The 26,318-nt window shown below is 39.6% G+C and overlaps 1 long non-coding RNA gene across 2 annotated transcripts in view; it reads right to left on the bottom strand.

Moving 5' to 3' along the window:
* Positions 1-26,318, bottom strand: part of LOC127501148 (uncharacterized) — a 38,849-nt gene that overhangs the window by 1,915 nt on the left and 10,616 nt on the right. The window contains exons 3-4 of one of the 2 annotated variants that reach the window (XR_007926529.1): positions 17,845-17,913; positions 15,318-15,700 (exon numbers count right to left, since the gene is read on the bottom strand). This is a non-coding gene — a long non-coding RNA (uncharacterized LOC127501148). Of the gene's footprint in view, positions 1-15,317; positions 15,701-17,844; positions 17,914-26,318 lie in introns of those variants that run through there. The other variant, XR_007926530.1, reaches the window with a different exon arrangement.

Raw genomic sequence — 26,318 nt, 5'->3', positions numbered from 1 at the left:
GTAATCTAATGGGATGCGAGACAAATTAAACAACCAAATTACACTTCAAATAATTTTTTTTTATCACGCTGATATAAATTCAAGTGTTTTTTTTAATAAGTTTGGGTTTAGTTCGTTATTTGATGCTATAAAAACGGGGGTTTCACATCATGATTGACAGCTTCTCTTAGCGAAGTAGTCACTGAGGCACTTTTTTCGGGATTTTCGGAGGAGATTGTAGCTTCAACTTTAATTTCTAGATTTCCATAATTGTATATTTCACAACGACATACTGAGTTGTTCTGCAGTAAACTGTACTAACTGATTCTGCAGCAGTGTGGGCGGGGCCTTGATGAGTGTGGGCGGGGCCTTGATACCATGGCTCCACTTCACGCTCACTACTGCACAGACTCGGGCTCCAAGATGTCAGCGCCATATTTGAACATTGGCTTCACTTTTCTACAATGGTAGCAAGAGATCTTTTTTACAGTCTATGGTCCCGATGGATGGATGGATGGGTAGATATAGACAGATAGACAGACAGATAGATAGGGACACATTTGTCCATCAGTGGGTTTCTGACTTGTCGTTCGTTTTGTTGCTAGTGGAAACAGGCTTTAATCTCCATATGAACTTCAGCTGTATGAATGCATTGACAGCCCTGAACACACACAGATAAATGTGGGCAGATATGAAATAAAAGCACTATGAGGCACAGAGAGAGCGGAAGTGGTGGGACACTGGAGGAGAGACAGACAAAACAGACAAAAAGAAGAGAGACAGACAGATAGTTCTGGGTTAAAGGTGCGACACCACAGACACTCTATAGAATCACACACACACACACACACACACACACACGAATGCTGAACCACACACACTGAAACACTGAATCATCGCACTGACTTCACCTGCACAGGAGTATCATGAGGAACATGTCACACGAGATCCTGGATGAAACATACGTGACATTCGACACTATGCTGTTCAGTTTGTCCGAAAAAAGTGTTGACTGCCTTGTACATATGTGTGTGTGTCTGTTGTTATTGCTGTTGTTTTATTTGTGTAAATCACTGCTCCCAGCAAACATTCTGCAACACATCTGAACACACGTACATCTGTGGTTATATGTACTGAAGGTAAAAGACACTGTAATCTTTACTGGCACTTACTGAGATGGTCCATTCAAGCGGGATTGAAATGACAGAAAAGCTCTGGTAATTATGACTTTTCCTCCCCATATAGATCTAAAGCTGTGAGAACAGGGATTTTGTGAAAGACTCAAAATGAATGATTGAGTTTCTTCTGCAGCACTTCTGAAATGTGTATCATCATTCATCCGCTGAATGAAAGAGGCTGTGTGTGTGTGTGTGTGTGTGTGAGCGTTTGATGAAAGCCTCACACACTGAACGCTTCTTGTGTTGTTGAGGGCGCACTGTGAAGATGAACACCCACCGGAAATGAGCCCTTAAAAGAGACAGACACTCTCAACTGAATTCATGAACACCAATGAACCTGCTAAACACACACAAACACACAGACAGACAGAGACACAAAGAGACAGACACATCAAAACAAAGCAGCAGAAGGGGGAGAAATCCCATAATCCTCATTGGCTGTGCTGCCATTGAAACAGACTTTCCAAACAAACCTGTTGAATAATCATGCAGAGCTGTCAATCAAAGCAGCAGAAGTCCAGTTTCTTCAGATCAGAACTGATGAACTAAACTACATCAAACTAAATTAAACTATACCAAACCAAACCAAACCAAACTAAACTGAACTACATCAAACCAAACTAAACTGAACTACACCAAACTAAACTGAACTACATTAAACTGAACTAAACTACACCAAACTAAACTAAACCAAAATAAACTGAACTACACCAAAATACATTAAATTACATCAAACTAAATTAAGCTACACTAAACCAAACTACACCAAACTATACCAGATCAAACTAAACTATACCAAAATAAACAAATCTACTCCAAATAAAACTAAACTAAAGTAAACTTAACTACTTTAAATTAAACTACACTAAATTACACCAAACTAAATTAATCTACCCCAAATGAAACAAAAGTAAACTAAACTACTCCACACTAAATCAAAATATACCAAACTAAACTAAACTAAGCTAAGTTAAGCTGTCTTGAGTTTAGAGCTGTCAGATTAAATTGCAGCAGCTTTATATCCAGTAAAACAGAACTTGTTCTTGATAAATACATACTGAAAGTGCAAACACTGTCTGATAAAGGCCATTTATCCAAGTCAACAGTATTTTCAGGATACGAGTGAGCTGGTCTAGATGGACGATACGTAACATAGTGAAAGATGACAGAGCGCAAATTAATGCCACAAACAAACCCTGAGAATAGAGCAGCGCTCATTATACGACCAATAAAAAGCCAATCTAACGTTTGTCAGACCCTCAAAACACGGCTAAAATAAGATGGCCATATGACTTCAAATTACTGACCACCATAGCAGAAACGGCTGTAAATATCATCGTAATTGAGGCAGACGAATAAAGTGAGAGGCGGAGGGTGTTTTCAGTGTCAAATGAGCCTTCTGAAGCGAAGCTTCTCATAATTGATTCCTGTGGAGCTTCTGATCAATACACTATTTTGGTTTGATACAAGAATATAAAAACAACACAAGAAAATTGGCTGCAATTTGCAATTTCTGTGAAATCTATTTCACACTCCCCCATTACGCTGTGTGTTATTTATGCAAAAACGTCGTGATTATATGTCATTACAGACATTATGGAGTTATTTTAATCTGATTTCAGCTGGTGTTTCCTTTGGGGAAACTCGGTTACTTTCTACCTACTTTTCAGAGTTTATACCAATGTAGATTTGCTCAGGTCACATTTGTTCTAATGATCTTTATCTATTTAAACAGTTTTGACCTCTCAAAGAGTTTTCTGAAGATATTCAAGAGATCAGAATCAGAAGACAGCTCAGTGTCACGCTCCGCATGAATAATGAATGAGCTCTTGTATGAGAGAAACAGTCATAGTTCATTCAGGGTTATTAAAGTTAACTAAACCCAAAACATTTTCTTGATGTTAGATGAAACTTTTTTTAAGGTTAGTATGATGTTCCTGAAACATTCTTTCAACTTAATTTTTATTAACAACTCATCATTCTAAGAATGTTGACTTGTAACATTCCAAGAACATAAAAGTGTCCAGTTTCCTTAATGTTAATTAATTTAAAGGTTAATTGATGTTCCTGAAACATTCAAACACCTGCTGTTAATAAGCACTGAAGGAAAGAGAAACAACAAGAACAGAAGCTTCAACTGACCTCAGCCACAGATGAAATCAACTGAAGACAAAAGAAGACATTCAATCTCTCAAGATCTGATTAAACAACTCCACAAACAGCATTACCAGCTTCACTTATTGAGATTAATAGAGGTTTAGATGTTGATGTTTTATTGTTTGGTTTGAAAATGTTTTATTGAAAGAGTTTCTTTAGTTGGGCTCTCGACTCTTGACAACTGTTGACTTATTTCTCTTTCAACAATTGCAATAGTGTTTTCAGAGAACATTTGTGAAGAAAGAGATTGATGAAAAAGCAGATCAACATGTCTGATTTAATAGCAGCCAAATGACTGCATTAAAGTGGTTTAAACAACTGCTTTAACTGAAAGGAAATAAAATAAGTCAGCCGCTGTGAAACAAACATCACTTGTAACACTGAAGAGATCTTCCAATAATGCTAGCACCTCTTGTGTAAAAGTTGAGACACACTTAGAGACACAAATCAACACTCATCATACAAACCTCAACAATGGTGACAATCAAAAGTAGTAAAAGAATCCAGCTGCAAAATTTATTCATGCTGCAATGCATGCTGGGAGCCGTGAATGAGTTTTGTATGCTGGCATGAAGTATGTCACAATTATTGAGTTTCATATGCTTACTGTTGATTTCTGTGAGTGTATAAATAGCACCATAGTTAATAACTTCATGCTCACAACATGTTTTCATATTTTTTCAGAATATCTGACTATCACAGTAATATTACATGGTCAGTAGCACAATATTTAAATGAGTTAATAACAAAGCACACTTCAGATCAGTGATTAGAGTTTAGATATGATCAGTGAATCAGATGAGTTCACAGTGACATTAATTAACAGCCAACATCACCTGATGTTATTCTTCTGACACAGTAAAAGTGTTTTCTAAACACACAGTTAAAGCAGCCAGAGAAAATCAAGAGTCAATAACACAACTACGAGAGACACTGATCACCATAATGGTGATATCAAATGTTTGTTCCTCTTTCCTTCAGTGTGTCATCACTAATGCTCAATCATCACTTAATCTCATTAACTCCAGCACTGCTTCAGTGTAATTTTTATGTGTTTACACTCTGTAGTGTGGACACATATGAACACTGAACAGTGTTAATGAAACACAGGGGATTTCGCTGTGTAACGTCCAACCTAACGCCATTTTTTAGCCAGAAAGTTAGTGATCCTTAATATTTAAAGGACGTTAGAAGAATGTTTTCTTGCCAACATTATGAGAAGATTTATCAAATACTAATGACAATATATAGTGATTTCATGAACATCATTGAAAGTTCAGAGTTTAATTCTAACACTTGCATAACCTTTACCTAAATTTAAGAGAAAAGTAAGAAACAATAACTATGAAAACTTTTTTATTGTTCAATAACTACAAAACTTTCCCACATCCAAGGATGGTCTTGTAAAACAGCACACACAACCTTATTCATTTTTAAGTTAGTTGTCATTCTAGATGTTTAAAGGATGTTCCAAGAATGTTGTTCTAAGAACATTTTCTCCCAACATTATGAGGACATTTAAAAAACCTTCTACAAACACTGCATAAATAATGTTTTTGTGCTAATGTTTTGAGAACATTATTAAGGAATAGATAACACTGAACAAATATTCTATTAGTGTTACTGGAAGAACGTTTCTTCATAACTTTGAGAGAACCTTACCAGAACGTTAGCTGGGTACTGCCATGGTTGGTGCATAGCAAAAATTCTTAAAACAAGATTATTTACATACTTAATTAATGCATATGTAAATGAGAGTCACAGGTTCATTGCAAAAAGCAATGATTTTTCCAGTACAAATAACTAAATATTCTTCATTCAAGATGCATTTACTGAAGAAGCAAAATGACACAAGATCAGAAAGTGCATCAGTCTTGTTTTTTGAGAAATTAATCAAAATGTTCAAACATATCTGTCAATGGGCTCAGAAAAATAATCTTAATTCAAGGTGAAAAGAAGCTTATTTTTCTGATCTCACTGGCAGATATGTGTTTGTTTAAATCATAAACTTATTTTAATCACCTCTTATCTCATGTCAATGCGTGTCTCAAGTAAATATATTAAGAATGTTTAGATATTTGTACTGTAAAAACAAGACAAAAATGCTAAGGGAGAACATAATTTTATGCAGTGTTTAAATTCATGAAACGTGTTAGTTTTTGCTGAACTAATTTACAATCTCCTGAAGAACGTCTGAGGTAATATAAATAACAAGTGACTCACAGATTCATGAGCACTGATCTCATAAAAACAGAACGAAGCGTCCAGAGAATCCCCCTCATGACAGCAGATGGCTGAAGATGAGGGTGGAGGTGGTTTCCATTAGCGTTAATGTTACGTGTTTGAGATCTCAGTCTTTAAACTGACTCACTAAACTCCAGTCCTGCTGGATGCCCATGAATGTCACATGACTCGTGTGCCGTATGAACTCGCACATACGTGACGCATCCACACATGAAAAGGCCACGGGCGGTGGCGTGAAGGTCAAACTTCAGCGGAGAAGTGCTGTGAACAATGAAGCTCAAAGAGCGACAGAGCATCACACATCTGTGGCCTTTATCGCTGTCTGTCATTCTGATGAGACGCTCATCTGACATTTGACTGCATGAATGACTGCAGATGTTTGAGCATCTGTGAGCTCCCACACAACATCTACCTGCTTACCCGCAATCCCAGCTTACACGGAAAGCTTGTGAGCTGACTTTAGCTGACGTTCTGGCAACGTTCTCTTAAACAAATGTTACGTTTCAGTAATGTTAATAGAACTTTAATATGTTCTCAAAACGTTTGCAAAAAAACGTTATTTATACATCGTTCATGGAGCATTTTTTAAATGTTACTACTTGTTTCAGAACGTTCAGAGAACGTTCAAAAGTAACGTTCCCATAATGTTTAAAGAATGATACAATGGAATGTTCCCCTAACGTTCACATAACCAAGAAAAACATTTGCAATACATTTAAAAAACTGGATGTTTTGACCATTTGGAGAACATTCAGAAATAACGTTTTTGTAACTAAATTGTAACATTGGCAAAACATCATAGAATATATTTTTGTTTTTGTTTTTGTCTTCATCAAATATGAGACAAATTCAGAGTCTGCTGTAAAGTCATTATTGCTTGAGTATTATTAATGCTTGAGATCCTGTTTTAGACTTGACTGACAGCTAAGATATTGCATGTCAATCATAAACATACGTACTGTAAAATACTGTTCATTTTTATTTGCTATGCTTATATTACATCTGTTCATCTCTCGAAGAACATGAATAAAGTAGGCTTTTCACCAGATTTCCACTCGCTCTCGCTCAAAACCAGCAGAATCTCAAACTCAATATTTGTACAGCAGAACTCTGCTCATATCTGTGAATATTTCAGCTTGCTATCTGCTCTCGCTCCAGAGATAATTTTTAAAAGATTGCACTCTCGCACACATTCACACCCCCATAAAAAAGTAATGAGGAGAAGTTCCAAAGATGAGATGTTCTGCATGCGCCCTACACTTAACTACATCCTAAACTTATTACATCCTAAACTGAACATCACTGCTGAGACTCGAATCTTTGCCAGAATAAACAGAGCTGAAATGTGAAACTTTGAGAAATCTTGATCATTACATTTGCAATTAAGATCTAAGCCTAAGGAACAAGATTGTGAGATGTTTTAATGTACCTTGTTAAAACGTAAAAGGAAAATAAATATATAAATAGAATAAAATAAAAATGGTGGTTTTGCAATACCATTAATACACAGAGGCAATCACCCCCCAAAAATAAGAAATTTAAAAATAGTCAACTAACTGAGTTGGTATGATCCGTACTGAGGAACGGGGTTCGAACACCTTTGGACCCCATTGACTCCCATTATATGGACAAAATCAGACATTTCTCAAAATATATTCTTTTGTGACAAAAGAAAGTCACACATGTTTGAATGACATGAGCCCAGTGAACAAAAATAAGTTCTAAGAACATTTTTCTAATGCTTCCATTAAGTTATGAAAACGTTATTTCTGAATGTTCTCTGAATGGTCAAAACGTCCAGTTTTTTAAATGTATTACAAATGTTTTTCTTGGTTATATGAACATTAAGGAAACATTCCTTTGTATCATTCTTCAAACATTATGGAAAATTTACTTCTGAATGTTCTGAAACAAGTAGTAACATTTAAAAAACGTTAGACAAAAGTAAAATCCATGAACGATGTATATGTATAAAAAATGTTTTAGTGCTAACATTTTGAGAACATTATTAAAGACCAGAAAACTTTGAACGAACATTCTATTAATGTTACTGGAAGAACGTTTGTTCATAACTTTGAGAGAACCTTGAGAGAACGTTCCCTGTCAGCTGGGTTGGTGAGTAATTGATAACAGAATGATCATTTCTGGGTGAGTTTCGTTTTCAAGCAGCTGAACGACTGTGACAGTGGAGAGAAACAGTTCGTTTACCCTGACTGGATGAGTGGATCTGGATCTGTGGATCAGCATCATTGACATCAGCTCAAGTGTGTTTTAACATGTGTTGAACAGCAGCAGCATCAGCCGCGTGCGTCAGCGACCAAACAACCGCTGGAGTGGATGATCAGCAGATCAACACACACACACACACACACACACACACACACTTGGAGCAGTAATGTGCTTAATTGTCATGATAATAATGTAACATCTCAGTGGTCTTAAAAACAAGCTTTATTTTTCTTTATGTAAAATATAATATCTCATTTCTTTCTCTTTAATTTGGGGTCAGTCATGAGAGGCTTTCAGTCCACGTCTCTCTAGTCCATCAAGGATCGTTTCTTAGTACCACAACAACAGAATCACCAGTGAGGGTCAATAACAAGGTCACAAACACATTTGCTGCGCTGACACAAACATGTTCAGATCAAGGACAGACACGGTCAAGAGAGCAGAGAAACTGGAGCGCAGCATCATGTTGATGAGTGCAGTGAAGACTGAGGCGTGTGTCAGGTGACGTCACTACTGTACGAACACACTCACTCACTGTACTCCTGCTGCACTCCGTCACCTCACTACAGCGCGATCATGGATGGAGGCGTCATGTTACATACGTGTGTTCTTCAACACAATTAGCAGTGAGACGCATCATCGCATTACGACTCACTGTACATCATGTGTGCGATATGGAAAGAACAAGTGCTTTCAAACATCATTAGCGTTTTAAGCAGCCTGATGGTGCTGGCTTTTAAGAGTGCCGTAATTAATGAATCCAGGCGGACCTGGAGCAAATGGAAAAATACCGCAGTAAAACGCTCTTCAGCTCCACCTAAGTGCGTTATGCAAAAGACAGACTCATTAAACTCATTGCATTAGTAGGCTTATTTATCTGTTAAATGAGTTACCTACTGAATTCATCCAGAGGAATTAGGACCAGCTGTCAATCAGGCAGTTATGAAGTTACAGCATGATAAGCTCAAGCCCCACCCACTACGACTGATTGACAGGAGCCACTGTGACTGAGTGACTTTGAGCAAATGCAATCGCTAACAGGTAAAGCACAACATGAAAGCGTCTATTAGCACAAATGTTGAAATTTTATTTAAAACTTCAATTTGTTCACTGAGGATCAAACGCATGGCCTTCTTGTTTATGCTCTGCCAGTTGTTTTACTGAAAACTGTAAGATGCATATTGAACATTGGAGTTTAACCACAACAGTCATTGAGTCTTCTGTTAGCATTAGCAATTAGCATCAATTCTTTGCTTATAAATTGGGTTTGTCTCATCTTAAACTTTGTACAGCATCATATTCACTCTCAAAATGATGAGAAATCAATCATTTGATCAGTAACAGTGTACTGCTGCCACATCCATATTAAATATATAAATTAACCAAATATTAACTGGAATCCAGCAGTATTGGTTAAATGATGGAACTGCATGTTCACTGACGGTTTATGTCTTCATTGGCCTTGAGTTTCCAACATGTTCTGAATATTATTCAGAATTCCAAAAACCATTGATTGTCTCAGACTATAATGAACCACTGACTAGAATAATTCATCGTTTATGAAATATATTAGGTGGTTTAGAGTGAGGTTAGTGTAATCTTGTGTTCTCTTAAAGCTGGCGTGTGTTTGTGCACCACTAGTGGCTCTAAAGGGAACTTAAAACTGTTTTCAAACAGGTTTCCTAAACCGTCATTGGGACGCACAGATAGTCCCGCCCCAAACTCACACCATGGGTTAGGCCTGGGACACACTAGACGATTTTCAAACCTTAACTGATTTTAAAACTGTGGGAGACCACAGACACAGTAACAGTTTCAACCAATTTTTAGTGTTATAATCCTCTGAACGCACACACTAGATGATTCGACCGGACCGCGAGACCACACACCTGTTGACTGCATTAACGATTTCACTGTGAGACGAGATCTCACGGAGACTCGCAAGACCAAACGTGACCAAACATATGGAGGACAATCGACATTGTCAGCTGGCTCTCCTGTCACACGTTCTGCTTTACAGTGAAAAACAAAATAGAAAAAAATCATTTGCGATAAGCCTCGAATCAGGCCACGCCCCCCGATCATTAGGCCTTTAAATCGGGCTTAAAATCTTTAAGTGTGCGGCCAGCCTTAGTCAGGTGACATGTCAGTCTGATTCAGTTAACCCTGCTGGTAAATGTTGTAACTATATACACGCCGATCAGGCATAACATTATGACCACCTTCCTAATATTGTGTTGGTCACCCTTTTGCTGCCAAAATAGCCCTGACCCGTCGAGGCATGGACTCCTCTAGACCCCTGAAGGTGTGCTGTGGTATCTGTAGATGTTAGCAGCAGATCCTTTAAGTCCTGTAAGTTGCGAGGTGGAGCCTCCATGGATCAGACTTGTTTGTTCAGCACATCCCACAGATGCTCGATTGGATTGAGATCTGGGGAATTTGGAGGCCAAGTCAACACCTCAAACTCGTTGTTGTGCTCCTCAAACCATTCCTGAACCATTTTGGCTTTGTGGCAGGAGCATTATCCTGCTGAAAGAGGCCACAGCCACCAGGGAATACCGTTTCCATGAAAGGGTGTACATGGTCTGCAACAATGCTTAGGTAGGTGGTACGTGTCAAAGTAACATCCACATGGATGGCAGGACCCAAGGTTTCCCAGCAGAACATTGCCCAAAGCATCACACTGCCTCCGCCGGCTTGCCTTCTTCCCATAGTGCATCCTGGTGCCATGTGTTCCCCAGGTAAGAGACGCACACGCACCCGGCCATCCACGTGACGTAAAAGAAAACGTGATTCATCAGACCAGGCCACCTTCTTCCATTGCTCCGTGGTCCAGTTCTGATGCTCACATGCCCACTGTTGGCTCTTTCGGTGGTGGACAGGGGTCAGCATGGGCACCCTGACTGGTCTGTGTCTATGCAGCTCCATACGCAACAAACTGATGCACTGTGTATTCTGTGTACTAACAGGTGCCGTGATGAAGAGATCATCAGTGTTATTCACTTCACCTGTCAGTGCTCATAATGTTATGCTGATCAGTGTATGTACTGTATACACACACACACACACATATACATATATATATATATATATGAAATGCACAATTAAATTGTTTCTGCACTGTTTTCAGCTGATGGTCAGTAAATGTAAACAGAAGGTCAGCGAATCGTTCACATGATCAGAAACACACTATAAACCTTCATGATCAGCTGATCTGATGATAATGTGCCTCATTAACTGATTATTAAAACACTCTGAAAAGTGTTTTGACATGAGAAGCTGTGTGTCTGAACTGCTGAACTGAATTCAGATCTAATTTGCTCATAAAAATCTATTAGCTTCATTGTCAATATTCAGTTTACAAGCAGTTTCACAGCTGTGGAGAACATGTTTCATTAACACCAGCTGAGAAATAAACATTCAAATCAAAATAAAAAGAGGATTAAATTTACTTGCGAAACAATGACGAGTTGAAGAGCGCAGGTGTGTGTGTGCGGGGCAAGTTGTCACAAGTCTAAGTAACTATCAGCTTTAGAGTCATAATTGCTTGTTTTCTCCAGCATTGGCTTTGTTTGTTAGTTTTTGGACATTCAGTTAAAAAATGTCTTATATTTATGATGTAAAATTCTAATATAATCATATTTGTATCTGTTGCACACAATAAAACACACTGATGTCACAATATTACGAAGGCTGATCTGGAATGTGTTCAGTTGGGGCAAGTTGTCACACTTGTTTTACATACAATTAATACAGGTTCTCACACACACACACACACACACACACACACAGACACACACACACAGACACACACACACACACATACACACACGTGTGTTAGTAAGAATCTGTTGTTGGATCAGTCGCCCAGACTTACAGTAGGAAGTGACTTTTCATTCATAAATCTGTGAGTGTCCTGTGGCGTCGCCCACCGGAGGCCCTGCGTGTGACGTATATATGTGTGTGTGTGTGTGTGAATCACAGTGAGTTATTTAAAGCTGCTGTCTTCATTTAAACACAATAGCAGCATCATGACAAACTAAAGCTGCGATACACGCAAAACACACGCGCCGCAGGAGATCCGTGGACATGCAGGCCTACAACACACACTAAAGTGATATGTTTAGCTCTTATCGGTTAGTCTTAATTACTGTATTTAACGTAAATTAAAGAAATTGTGATTCTGTGATTACTGTTATTACACTAGTACACAGACACACACACACACACACACACACACACACACACAGACACACACACACACACAGTGAAATTTTCCGTTGTGTAATGAACGTTCCTGTCTGTGATGTCTCTGATCTAGTTAAACACTAATATAAACTCCTGTGAATTGATATATGAAATAAGTGTCTGATAAAACACCGCGCACGACACAAACGTCCCGTTAATCTCAGGAGACGTCACAGATCTTAACATGGCAGTAATGTCCTCTGAGAACAGACTAAATATACTGTATGAGCCGGGACGTGAGGGATTCTGGGAATTATGTGTCACACTGTCACTATCAGAGCAGAGAACGACTGAGATCTGAGTCACACATTAGTTTGTTGCTGTCAGGTGGAGTTTGTTGTTTAACGGGAGGGTCTTTCATCTTCAATATTATTAGTCAGTTTTCCAGAAGAGCGAGTCTGATCTGATCACAGGTGTTCATGCTAAAAATGGCTGTAAATGGGGTCCAACACTCTCTGATATAATCACTCAAACCGAGAATGTTAGCAAAGCAAACTTAGAACATATTTTTGTTGGCAGGGATGGTGGTGACATTGAAGTCATGTGACTGTAGTGTAGTTTGTTTATGGGCCATTCTACAGAATTGGTGCAAACTGCTGTCCCACAACCAAAAATTCACATTTAAAAAGCATTTAAAAATTAAAATTTTAGATGTTTAATAAGATCCTTTAATTATCTATGGAATCCTACAATAATATATTCAAAACATCAGTAAGATTAATATATATAAAATTTATTGGTACTTTCAATTGGGAGGTGTCTGTCCCGAACCCTAACCCCTAAATTTCAACTTGCGAAAATGATATTGAAATAATTTTTGCAATTTTTTCCATTGCTGTTTTTAAAAATATAGTTTTAATTTTCTTTTTCTTTTTTTTAAAAAAAAGTAAAAAAAAAAAATATTTATTTTATATTTTATTTTGAAATCATGAAACTATATGTAAGAAAATTTGTCCCGTATGTTCATGTCACTACTGAAACAGTGTGTGTTTTTCATTGTCTGAGACTGATTTTAACACACTTCTACATTTCTGATCAGGAAATATTCCTGTGTTCCTCCCTCTCATAGCCTCTCTTTCACAGTAGATAGCTCCATCATTCTGAGTTAAATGTGTTCAGAAGTCTGAAAATCTGTGTGGAACTTTAAGGAACATCACTAACAAACACCTTTTTCTGTAATTAAGCACCCAACTTTTTTGGGTGTTATTCCATAAAATGTAGTTTTTATGTGTGTACAACTGTCCAGAACTGTCACGACAGAAACATGTGGTGAAGTTTCGGTAGTGACATCATTGTTTTTTGAGTGTTATTCGATAAATTATTATTTTTTTTTCTGTGAACAACTGTTCAGAACTGTGTTAGATTAGCATCTTTAAGCGGCTCAAAAGTATCTAAAATTGTCACTACCGAAACATGTCATCATTGTTTTTTTGGTAGTGGCAAAAGGAAACACATGATCATTTATTTGGGGGAAATAAACAAAATTTTAGTACAGTTATGCAAATCATTAGTATTTTAGTAGTGTTTTAGTATGTGAGTTAAATCCTGTCATGTGATGTGGTCACTACCAACACATTACTGTCACTACCGGAAATGTGCCGTCACTACCGAAACATGGGATGTTTTGTCAAAAATAAAGTATATTGAATGATCAACTAAGATGTTATTATAGTGTTTGGTTCAATGTTTATTCAAACTAATGAATCCTTCACTTTGAAATCAGTTTGATAAACTTTATGACTTTTACAAAGAAAGATTGGATTCAAAATACAACAAATCTCATAAATTACACTTGAAATATTGTTAAAATTGTAATTGTTATTGATTTACCTGTGAAAACTTTTTTAAAAAAACAGCAAAAAATATATTTTCAAGGTAGATGTAAACAAAATCTTAATAGGTCAATGTAACCCTTCTTATTAAATTATTTATTATTGTTTTTCAGAAGTGAGAAAAATTTAGGGAGAGGAAAAATATTCCAAAACTTTCTGAAAATACAATATAAGAACTAACTGCACAATTACTAGAAATGTGTACCTTGGATATTATACAATTTGCATATACACAAAATTTGTGGAAAAATACATTTTTTTCTCTGACTCTGAACCAATTCTGCAGAATGACCCATATAGCCACTTCTGCTGATTGTATTCAGGCTTCAAAATTCATAAAAGTTGTGCTCATTATGAACAATACGTGTAAGAATCAAACTTTTGTTAGTCACAGAACTTAAATATGTTAAATAACATGTTGTCCTATGAAACACATCATCATCATGACCTGCATGTTCCAGAAGCACATGTTACAAAAGACTTTTGAATTTATGCAAAATATGTGTTGTAAACAGTGTGGCTGTCTCTGCAGGATGAAATCGCTAATGTTTCTCTCATTTGTAAGTCACTTTAGATAAAAGCTTCTACTAAATGAATAAATGTAAATGTGACACACACACACACACACACACACTGCGAGCGGTCTCTCTCTCTCTGTCTGTCTGTCATAATCGCAGTAATTAGAGTTCTTCTCCAGGTGAAATCAGGCCTCTGAACTGTGAGACGCTTCTGTCTGTCTGTCCTCAGATCTGTGTGTTTCTCCCTCGTCTCAGTTGATCATTTACATAAATTCAAGAATTTGGCAAATCTCTGAATAAATAATCATCTCAATGAAGGCATGTTTAATTGCCCGAGCGCAGTGTTTATGTGCATGCAGATGAACTGATGAATATTCATAGGGTTGTCAGGGAAAGCCTGTGCGTCATGTTCAGAGAAGCTGAAGGGTGCGAACGCCCACCGCCGTCACCTGACCTCTGGATCCACGTCAGCAAACAATGGACAAACACACACGCACACAACACTAAACAAAACACACCCACTCTCACACGCCCACACACAACACACACACACACACAAGTGCATTATAGTACACACTAACACAATGGTGAGATGATTTTTGATGATTATTTGATATTATTTCCCTCACAGCACTCCTGTAAAGTGAAATGAGCCTTAATGAGACACTCAAATCAGGCATTATTTACTATTGAGCTCATTTATTTGCCTTCCTGTCGCTCAGACAATAGATCATGCGTGAGCAAAGGTCATGGGTTTGATTCCCATGGGAAAGCAAGAACTGATAAAATGCAGTGAATGCAAAGTAAGTTTCTGCTAAATGCATAAATGTAAATATATGGTTGATTTAATTTATCCTTCACTTGAGCTTAAAGTCATGATCAAACAGAAGTAGCTACAAATCTTTTTATTACATTTGAGTGTAACTGATTACCAACAATAAATGTAGGGTGGGGCTTGGTTCTGTGCATCAGTTGTTGATTGGCTGTTGAGATGATGGGCGAGGCTCTGAACAGTGTATGCAGATGAGCGTGAGCTGCAGGGGCGGAGCTTAAATCACACTCAATGATTGGAGAATCCCGCACACATCACCAGAGAGAAGACTGATGCTTCACTGCAAGATCCAGTTATGACATTTTATTATAGAAGGTTATAAATAAAATATAAAACATATGCAATATAGAGCTCACAATTGTGCAGCAATATTATGCTGTATTGTCCCTGTCAAATAAAACAATAAACAGCAAATAATTCAGATGGTCTCTGAAGAGCTTCTCCAGTGTCACACAATGACATCAAAGCCTCGTCCGCCTCCGTCTGCCAATCAACAAGATGTTTGTAATGATGAATATTCATGCACATGTACCTGCCCACACACACACACCTCAACTGTTGTCTCTAACTGTTTGTTTTATTAACAGAGCACAAGATTTAAACCTTCACTGATTCAGTGATTTTTTTTTTGATCCAGCCTTTGCAATGTTTTCACCAGACGCCGACGATTCCAAAGATTTCAGATGATGTCAACCATTCCCACCTATCAAAAATATGTTCTAAAAAGATTTCAGCCAAACATGTAAAAAAAAAAAAAAAAAAAAAAAAAACCCATCTGACTCAACCAATCCCGTGAGTTTTGGGCGGGACTATCTGTTTGATGGATCAATGACAGGCAGAATTTCACACAAATATAAATGATACATAGGATGACACTGAAACATTATTATGTGCAGATGTGTTTGTGTCAGGTGTGGCATCAGTGACCTGATGACTGACAAGGAATAAAACAATTATAAACAATCTCACAGTGGTTAATAAATAATCTTACAAATAATCATACAAAATGTATGCATAGAAATATAAATGATAAAATGATAAAGGATAAATGATCAAAAATCTGTTTACATGTTGTTATGTAAAGCAGTTCATAGGATCCAAATATCACGTGATGTGTGTAAGTGTGCGAGTGTGTGTATGTAAGGCAGTCCACTGAGGCAAGTTGCAGAGGAACCCATGTGCAGTTTTATTAACTCAAACATAATCAAACATAAAACAAAGAAAGACTTGGCATGGCTTGGCTACATGGCTTGGCTTGAAAACATGAACTCACCAATAGTGGTACACAGACAATACTTGACAAAGACTGAGGAAACATGAGGTCAACACATGGCAGGCATGACGTGAAGAGACTCAAACTGAGCAGGCATGACGTGAACAGTCTCTGGCTTGGCAGGTATGATCTGAACAGGTACTAACCTGGCAGACATGACGTGAAGAGACCTTGGCGTGGCAGTCGTGGCATGGATAACTCTGGTGTGGTGGCTGTGGTGTGCGCTGTGGGATTGTGGAGCCCCTCATACACAATTCCCACAGTAAATGAAGAACCACTCAGTAACAGGGCATGATCAATATATTGCTCCCGTGTCCAGTGAGGGGTATTGTCGGGCATGAGGTAATTAAGAAAGTAGTTTAGTCCATTACGGAAGATGCCTTTGAGGGCGACATCATTAAAGTCCACCAAGTGGGACAGTTCACAAAATTCCTGAACGTAATCCTCCAGGGGACAAACTGCTGGGTTCATTGTTGGAGGTCAAGCATTGTCCATGTACCAATGTCCATGTTTATTTCAAGCTAAGTTTAACCAAGCCATGTCGTTGTTTATGTTGTACTTTGCTCAAGTTTAGTTAAATAAACTGCACTTGGGTTCATCAAGACTTGCCTCCAGTGGATACATTACAGTGTGTGTGTGTGTGTGTGAGTGTGAGTGTGTGAATGAGTTTGTGAGAGTGTGAGTGAGTGTGTGTGACTGTGTGTGAAAGTGTGTGAGTGTGAGAATGTGAGTGAGTTAGTGTGAGTAAGTGAGTGTGTGAGTGTGTGAGTGAGTGAGTGAGTGAGTGTTATTGAGTGTGTTTGAGATTGTGTGTGTGTGTGAATGCATGTGTAAGTGAGTCAGTGAGTGCATGTGTGAGTGAGTGACAGAGAGAGAGAAAGTGTTTTAGGCCAACATCACACACTTGTCAATGTTATTATGCGAAGCTTTCATATTCAGATACATTTGATTAATTCAAATGCTGCATTAGACTGAAGTGGATCGGAGAGATTGTACTACACCTACACACACACACACACACACACACACACACACACAAACGTTTGTTTTTGTGAATTGTGGGGACATTCCATAGGCGGTTTTTATACTGTACAAACCGTATTTTATATTGCCCTACACTACCCCTACCCCTAACCCTACCCATCACAGGAAACTGCACATTTTTACTTTCTCAAAAAAACTCATTCTGTGATTTATAAGCCTTTTGAAAAATGGGGACATGGAGTAATGTCCTCATAAGTCACCCTCTCCTTGTAATACCTATGTCATACCCATGTCATTATACAAATTTGTGTCCTGATATGTCACAAAAACACTCGCGTGAACACACACACACACACACACACACACACACCTGTTGAATACTGATGAGTCTGATGAAACGCAGTCATGCCTGCAGATGATTCCAGAGGTTCGATCACATCTGAAAACACAGATCAATCAGAGCCAGAGTTATTATAGTTGACCAAAATTAAAACTAAAACCATAAAATCAACTTTCATTACTTGAAGTAAAATAAACTTTAACATATAAAATAAAAAAAGCTTAAACTGATTTTATTTCAGCTAGTTGCTCAACATTTCTAATCTTTATTTAGCTAGATCAACTCAAACTGAAATAAAATTCTCAGTGATACAAAATAACACTGGTCAGAGCTGAACTAGACAGCATTAGTGAACAAACAGGTTGAATCCCAATCACAGATTGAGACAGAAGTGAACAGTTTTGTAACTTTTAAGCTTGTCATGTAACAGTTTTCCTCTAAAATCAGTTTTACATTTTCACATGAGCATGTTTCGGCATAAACACACGTATAATGAACACAGATCTGCAGCGCCCTCTAGTGCAGCACTCAGAGAACTGCAGGCTTGTGACAATCATTACTGATTAAGACAATCATGTCCAGTGTTCTTCTAAATACTTCACTAACTGTTAATTATACAGTAAAACTCTGGTCACTCCACCTCTGTATGTAAAAATGAAGCAATGAAGATTCCTACAATGTTAAAGCACATCACATGATCATCTACTATGATTTTAGAGTCGTTTGATGAGGTGAGTATCGTCTGTGTGTGAAGCTCAGCTTCTGAGATCTGAACAAACATCACAGAGAGCAAATAATAAAGCTGCTGGAATTATGAATGTCTTGAGAGAGCGAGAGAGAGAGAGCGTGCGACAGATTGTAGACACCATATACGGGCTCTCCGGATGTCCATATATGGTCATAGAGAGTTCACTTCCGGAAGCTTGCTTAAAGGGAGAGGAGAAGAAAAGAGCGGATGAATGGAGCAGAAAGGAGAGCCGAGAGAGAGTGTGTGAGTGACCTTGAGACTTTAATTGGTGCTGCGCTGCTGTAAGAGCCCATTTACTCTAGTTCTCTCTCTCTCTCTCTCTCTCTCTCTCTCTCTCTCACACACACACCCACACACACACACACACACACACACACACACAGACATTTGACTGCAGTTACTGAAGAGCATCTGTGTGAATGACAGACAGGGAGAAACAGACGTCAGAGGAGAGAGAGAGACAGGCGGACAGTGAAGGAATTAGGGGGTTTCAGGGTTCAGAGCGGATGAATGAAATCACAAATCAACAGAAACAAACACAATCAAACTAAGTGTGTGTGTGTTTCAGCGGGGGGGGGAGTGTTTGACGTCAATACCTGATACACACACACGCACACACCTGTCCAGTTATTTTATAATGTCTGTAACCACGGGCAACCATAGCCCCACTGCCACTCATTAGTGCGTGTATGTGCAGTCAGGTTAGGGATATACACTGGGAGACCTGGAAAAAGACAACTACTCCGATTCTACTCGCTCTTCTCCGAGCGGGATTTGAACCAGCGTTTCTGGCATGGGAACTAACAAGGACGATAAAGACCGCACCCTCTAGTGTCTGTCGCTAGTGTGCCTCTGGTCTCCATTACACTCATGCCCTAAACATCACTCCCATCCGGGTCACGGCACCAATGTAACCCCTCCAGTTCTACTTGCCCCACTCCGAGTGGGATTTGAACCGGCACTTCCGGCATGGGAGGCGGCCGCACTAACAAAGACACTAAATACAGCAGCCTCTAGTGTTTGTTATGTATGGAGCAGACAGTGGAAGTGTAATGGAAGTTTGTCATAGAAGAGACAGTAACACACCCACCCACTGTTTGGGATAGCAAACAGTTTTGCCAACTGTGTACAGTAAAATGAAAAAAAAAAAAAAAAAGACAATATTACATTGCCAAAAAAAAAAAAAAAAAAAAAAAAAAATTACAGATGAACCCTTCCTGAACACCACTTCAGTAAACGAACAATATAGACTATAAATATTGTCACATTATGTATCGCAGTGCAATATGCACTATATACACAAATCAACTGCTGGTAGAAGTAAAAGACAAACTACTAAGCAGAAAGAATAGGTAATTTCTCGTATATACGACACAATAGGAAAGAAAAAACTAGCACAACTTCCCTTTCATGACGACTTTAGGATCCAAAGATGTCTTTTAAAGGTTCTGCCCAAGTGACAAGCTGTTGTACCCCTAAAAGTACAATTTTTCTCCATGTGCTGTGAGGTGTGTTGACCTCCTGCTCATCAAACAGTCTGATCAGCTCTGATCTCTCTGGAGGAACAACACGGCCAACAAATGAAAGAACAACATGAACTTCACATGCTTCAACATCAGCATCTGTCTGTCTGTCTGTCTGTCTGTCCACTCCTGGAATCAGTGCAGTCAGACAGCCCAGTGTGTGTGTGTGTGTGTGTGTGTGTGTGTGTGTGTAATGTGTTTCTCTGGTGAAAGCACACGGTGCAGATATGCAGCAGTCTGATCGATCAATAAACACCAGTGGTAAACAAGAGAAAAACAGACAGACAGACATGCAATCAGACAGATAGAATAACAGATAGACAGACCTAGGGCCTTGTATATAAAACATTGTGTTGATTTCATCCTAAAGGTGTGCAAGGCTTATAAAACTGTATGTACAGCAAAACCTGCACAAAATAACCATATATGGAGATCTATATCTATATAGATATATAATCTCATCTGCATATAATTTCCATATGCTTATTCTCACTCATGTGATACAGTTGTCTGGCATCAGCACATCACTGACAAAGCATTTTAAAAAATAAATGCAAATCTTACAGTTTTTAAATACAATCAGGACAAAATTATATTTAAGCAAAATAGAAGAAGAAGAGTTGGAGCTGATGCAACAAAGTGCAATTTTTTTTTATTTTATTTTTTTTACTGTGACTGCTGTATATATTCTCAATGGTTTACCCGCAGTAAAGACGGCTGAAAAAATATGACGGCTGCGGAGTAAAGCCCCTCTAGGGTTGTCCAATGCCTGATAGGCGGCTCAATCTTTAATGCAAAGACAAATACTAGAATTGGAACATGGAACATGCGGACACTATATCAATCGGGGTAATTAGAGCAACTCCTGCTAGAATTTGACACGTATCAAATGGATGTTCTCAGTATTTGCAAAGTACAGTGGATAGGAAGCGGTCAACTTGTCAGTGAACAGCAATCACGCACGTGGAGTTGGAATTGTGCTCTGATGTTAATCGAGTGGAAACTGGTGTCTTATCTCTGCATGCCTTCAAGCTCGTCATGCCAAGATCACGGTGGTGCAAGTGTACGAAACCACAGAAGACGCGGATGACGTCAAGGACTTGAGTGGAAAGAATGGTCCCCTTTTGTGCAGCCAACAACATCTCCATCGGCAACACATTCTATCAACACAAAGACATTCACAAAAAGACCTGGCAGTCACTGGACGGACGAACGCCTAATGAGATCGACTATATCTGCATGTTGAAGAGATGGCGATCGATGACGAGGGGCCGATGTGAGATCCGATCACCAGCTCCTACTAGCCGAATGCCGCCTCCGTCTCCTGCGCCTGCCAACACAACTGAAACGACAGCATCAACACAGACGGCCGACAGTTAGAACTTTGGAACTGGTTTCAGGCGCTAGAAGAATAGACCAGCCTTGAAGATCGTTGGACACTGTTTCAAGAAACGGTGGTAAAAAGCGCTGAGACGGTGATCGGTAGGCAACGAGGTTCATATAAAGAGCGGTGGATTAGTGAAAGTCCTGAAAACCGATTGACAAACGCCAACGTGCAATGCAAGGCCGTGAGCCGGACCAACCAAGGCCCAGGAGCATGCCAATGAGCAATATCACACCCTATATCGCAGAGTCAAAAGGAGCACACGCGCATGGATTGAGAAGGTGAAGAAGTGCAATGAGCAGTGGTCCAAAAAGACACTCTACCACGTCAGCCATGAGTTGTCCAGAATATCCAGTAGTCGTGGGGCAACCATACACGATAAGAACAGGAGACCGCTTCTGACCAAAGAAGCGCAAGACCGAAGGTGAATTGAACATTTCAAAGAGATGCTGAACCAGCTGCCACCACAGAAGAGGATGAGTTCAATCCTGTGGATGACCTACCTGTTGTGGATGGTACGGCGGAAGTGGTGGCGGCAGTACGAGGGCTCAAGAATGGCAAAGCGGCCAGAAAGGATGAGATCACACAAGAGATGCTCAAGAAAGGCAGCCAAGATTTAACTGACACGCTTATCAATCTAGTCAACGAATGCTGGACCAATGCAACTGTACCCGAAGACTGGAGGAGAGGAATGATCATCCGCCTTCCAAAGAAAGGCAATCTTTCTGACTGTAACAACTGGCGGGGCATCACACTCCTATCAGTCCCGGGGAAAGTCTTGTGCGCCGTAGCTTTCGAAGAGGACGATCATGCATCGAACAGATCTTTATTCTACGAATGATTATTAAAGAAAGCCTTGAATATCAACAACAGCTCTCGATCAACTTCATTGATTTTGTTAAGGCCTTTGAGAGCGTACATTGGGAGACAATATGAAACATCGCATGAGCGTATGGAATTCCCAGCTGATATGTCGATATATTCTGTAACCTCTATCAAGATTCAAGCTGCAGTATCCGGACCGATGACGGTACCTCTGAGGCCTTCAGCATCGCCACGGGTGTCCAGCAGGGGTGTGTCCTCTCCCCCTTCCTGTTCTTGCTGGTGGTTGATTTTGTTATGCAATGGGCCGTTGGCCAGGGTGAGGGGTTAGAGATCCCCTGGCCGAATGATCACCATCTTGCCGATCTGGACTTCGCAGACGACATTGCTCTACTTGGTCAAATGCAGAGAAGTCTACAGGACCTAACGCAGCAGTGAGGACAGTGGTTGGACAGTGGACAGTGAGGCTGGATGAGCGGGGCTTAGAATTAGTGTGCCCAAGATGAAGATCATGCACATCGGCTACTCTCGATCAAACGTCCCAATATTCATAGGCCAACAACGCATCAACGAAACTGAACAATTTACCTACTTGAGCAGTACTACATTCATGAGCGACGGAGACGCTGAACACAATGTCACTTGCCAGATCAGGAAGGCTCTCTCTGTCTACCAACCGTCCATCTGACGGTCACATACCATCAGTCTACGAGCCAAGATTCACCCTTTAAATGCCATTGTCATCCCGATGGAGACATACACCTCCGAGACGTGGAAACTGATGACGAGCATCGAACGACGACTGAGCGGTTTCCACCAACGCTGCCTGCGACAAATTCTGTGAATATCATACAGAGATCGTATAACCCTCGAGTCGCCCCTTGTGGACCGTCGGTTGCTGAATGACGGTTCCGATTCGCCCGGCATCTGCTCCGTCTCCCACAATCCCAACTTTCAAAAGCGGCAATGACATGGAGGCCTGGACAAGACCAGAACAGGATACCAAAACGGAAACACTTGATGTAACACATACATCAAAGACCGGAACGCTATGGGAATATCACAGGAAGAAGCCGAAGTCACCACGCTAGACCGCAACATGCTGGAGAGCGCTTGTTGCCCAATGCGAATGTGTATTCGGTCTAAGTCTAAGTAAAGCTGTATTTAATAATAACTGCTGTGCAGCTGAAATAAGTTAAATTATCAATGCTTTATTAGTAACTACACAAGTATTTATAATTTCATTTAATAAATATAATAACCTATATAACCAGTGTTTAAGTTGACATGACAGCCGTTTCACCTTCTCACCATTTATCACAACACTAATTTTACAAGACTTGCAAGAGATTGAATCTTGTACGAGTTATATTAACATTAAAGTTTAAACAGAGAAGTTTGGCAGAACAACAGCCTCAGTTAGCGATCGATTACTGTACATACAAACATTCTGCAGGAAATCTTCTTTTGTGCTCCTCGTCGGAGGGAAACTTCATATAATTGTTCATATTAATGCAGTGAATATGAAGAGAATTAAGTGATAGAAAAGCCTCACAATGGAAAATACACATTTTCTGATTTGTATGAAAATGGCATTTAATAGACAATTGTTTTAGCCTTACGCGCGTTAATTTCAAGAAGAGTCGATTAATCACCCTAATAATCATTAGATTAGTCAATTATCAAAATAATTATTAGTTGCAGCCCTATAATGAGCCCATGTGACAGTGTAGGAAACTCATATAGATTCACACTGCATACTGTGTGTGTACTGTATACTGCGGCTGGAGACAGTGAGTCACCGCATCTGTTCTGCAGAGTTCCATGATTGTTCCAGTGTTCCGTCCTTCATGATGGAGGAATAAAATAGCAGGATATTTTTTACTACACATCCGTCACAGTAAGAGAAGATTCATTCATCAGATGAATACACACACACACACACACACACACACACTCAATAGAAACAATAACGTGTTCAGCAGAGCAAAAATTTCTAGAGAAATAAAGATGATTCATCAATGAAACGATCAAAAAACAGACAGACCGATCGAGAGTCTATCAGGGAAAAGCAGAACTCTTGGATTATGATAATTTTTCAGGATACGCAGGCGAACACCGGCTGACGTCATCACTTACGTGCAAAGAGAAGCTCACCTCCATACCAATCACACACACACACACACACACACACACACACACAGAGTCTCCATCCTTGAACCTGCAGGGTGTTTGAGAGCGAGAGATTCTGTGATCAAAGCCACTGTGAGTGTGTGAGTGTGTGTGTGTGTGAGTCTCCTGTGAGGGTGTTACATAGTTTATGAAAGCAGCAATCAGCCGCTGTTATGCTCTGAACACACACACACACACACACACACACACACACACACACACACACACACACACACACGCGCACAGGTCATTATGGTGCAGTGCGGCTCACTGGAATGTTCATGTGCAACAGCTGAACATAATGACAGAGAAAATCAAGGACAGAGTGAAAGATCAAAGGTCACGAGAGTGATTCATGAACTTGAAAAACACAGAAACTTTGAAGGAATAATTTACTGCAGTAATGAATATTCATCATTTACTCTGCCTCGGGATGCTCAAACCCGTATGACTTTAATTCTCCTGCAGAAGACAAAAGATGATATTATGAAGAATTTCTGATTATGAAGCACAACTGATAAAATTAACATAAAACACCATCAAAGCATCATAACAGTAACTCATGTAGACATGAAGACGATCTGCTGAAGCTCAAACTGAGCATCAGAATGGGGAAGAAAGGTGATTTAAGTGACTTTGAATGTGACGGCCTGGTCTAAGTATTTCAGAAACTGCTGATCTACTGGGATTTTCACGCACAACCATCTCTAGGGTTTACAGAGAATGATCCGAAAAAGAGAAAATATCCAGTGGGTGAAAATGCTTGTTGAGGTCAGAGGTCAGAGGAGAATGGCAGGACCGGTTCATCTGATAGAAAGGCGACAGTAACTCAGCTACAGCCGAGGTCTGCAGAAGAGCATCTCTGAACACATCCAACCTTGAAGATGAGCTCCAGCAGCAGAAGACACACCGGTGACACTCCTGTCAGCTGACAACAGCAAACTGAGGCTACAATTCACACGGACTCACCAAAACTGGACAATAGAAGACTGGAAAAACATTGCCTGGTCCGATGAGTCTGGATTTCTGCTACGACATTCAGAATTTGGTGTAAACAACATGAAATCATGGATCATCCTGCCTTGTATCAGCGGTTCAAGCTGCTGCTGGTGTAACAGTGTTTTATATATTTTATTGCAGGGGTGGGGAACCTTTTTCATATCAAGGGCCATTTACATTTTTGTAACATCCATTAAGGGCCATACTACATTATTGAACATATATCACTAATCTCTCTAATGCGATGGTTGGAACTGCTTCTCTTTGGCGAGGCATCTGATGTCAGATGGCATTGATGATGATGCTACTCGCAGCTGGTTTTCCAAGTTTGGGTCAGTCAGTCTTGAGTGGAATCGATTCTTTGCAAGAGTCAGTTTTGAACAGAACTGCTCACAGCAGTAGGTTGTCTCAAATAGAGATACAAACTTCAGTGCATGTCTCCTCAGAAAGGGAAAATCCTCAGAACGTATGTAAAGTTTATAGAACTCGAGCAGAGGGAGGCTGTTGTACTTAGCTTTGAGCTCGTCATTGCTTTGCAGCTCAATTATTTCATGTTGTAGGTTATCGGGTACATCATATGGTTCCACATTAAACGGCGTAGCAAATATCTGCAGTTCCTTTTGTTTACTTTTCACGTCCTGAAACCTCTCGCTAAATGCCTGAAGCAGTTTTGCACACTCACCAGCATATTCAGCTGTCATTGCAGGCTTTTGCTCTCGCAGAGTAGGAAAATGCACAGTGTTACCCTTTTCCAGTTGCAATTGCCACAGCTTTAATTTCACTTCGAATGATTTCACATTTGAAAGCAGGGAGCTGAGAAGCTGGTTCGGACCTTGGAGCTTGATGTTCAGCTCTG

Source organism: Ctenopharyngodon idella, chromosome 19, assembly GCF_019924925.1.
Source record: "Ctenopharyngodon idella isolate HZGC_01 chromosome 19, HZGC01, whole genome shotgun sequence".
Taxonomy (NCBI): Eukaryota; Metazoa; Chordata; class Actinopteri; order Cypriniformes; family Xenocyprididae; genus Ctenopharyngodon; species Ctenopharyngodon idella.
This window is presented reverse-complemented; position numbering and strand designations above follow the sequence as displayed.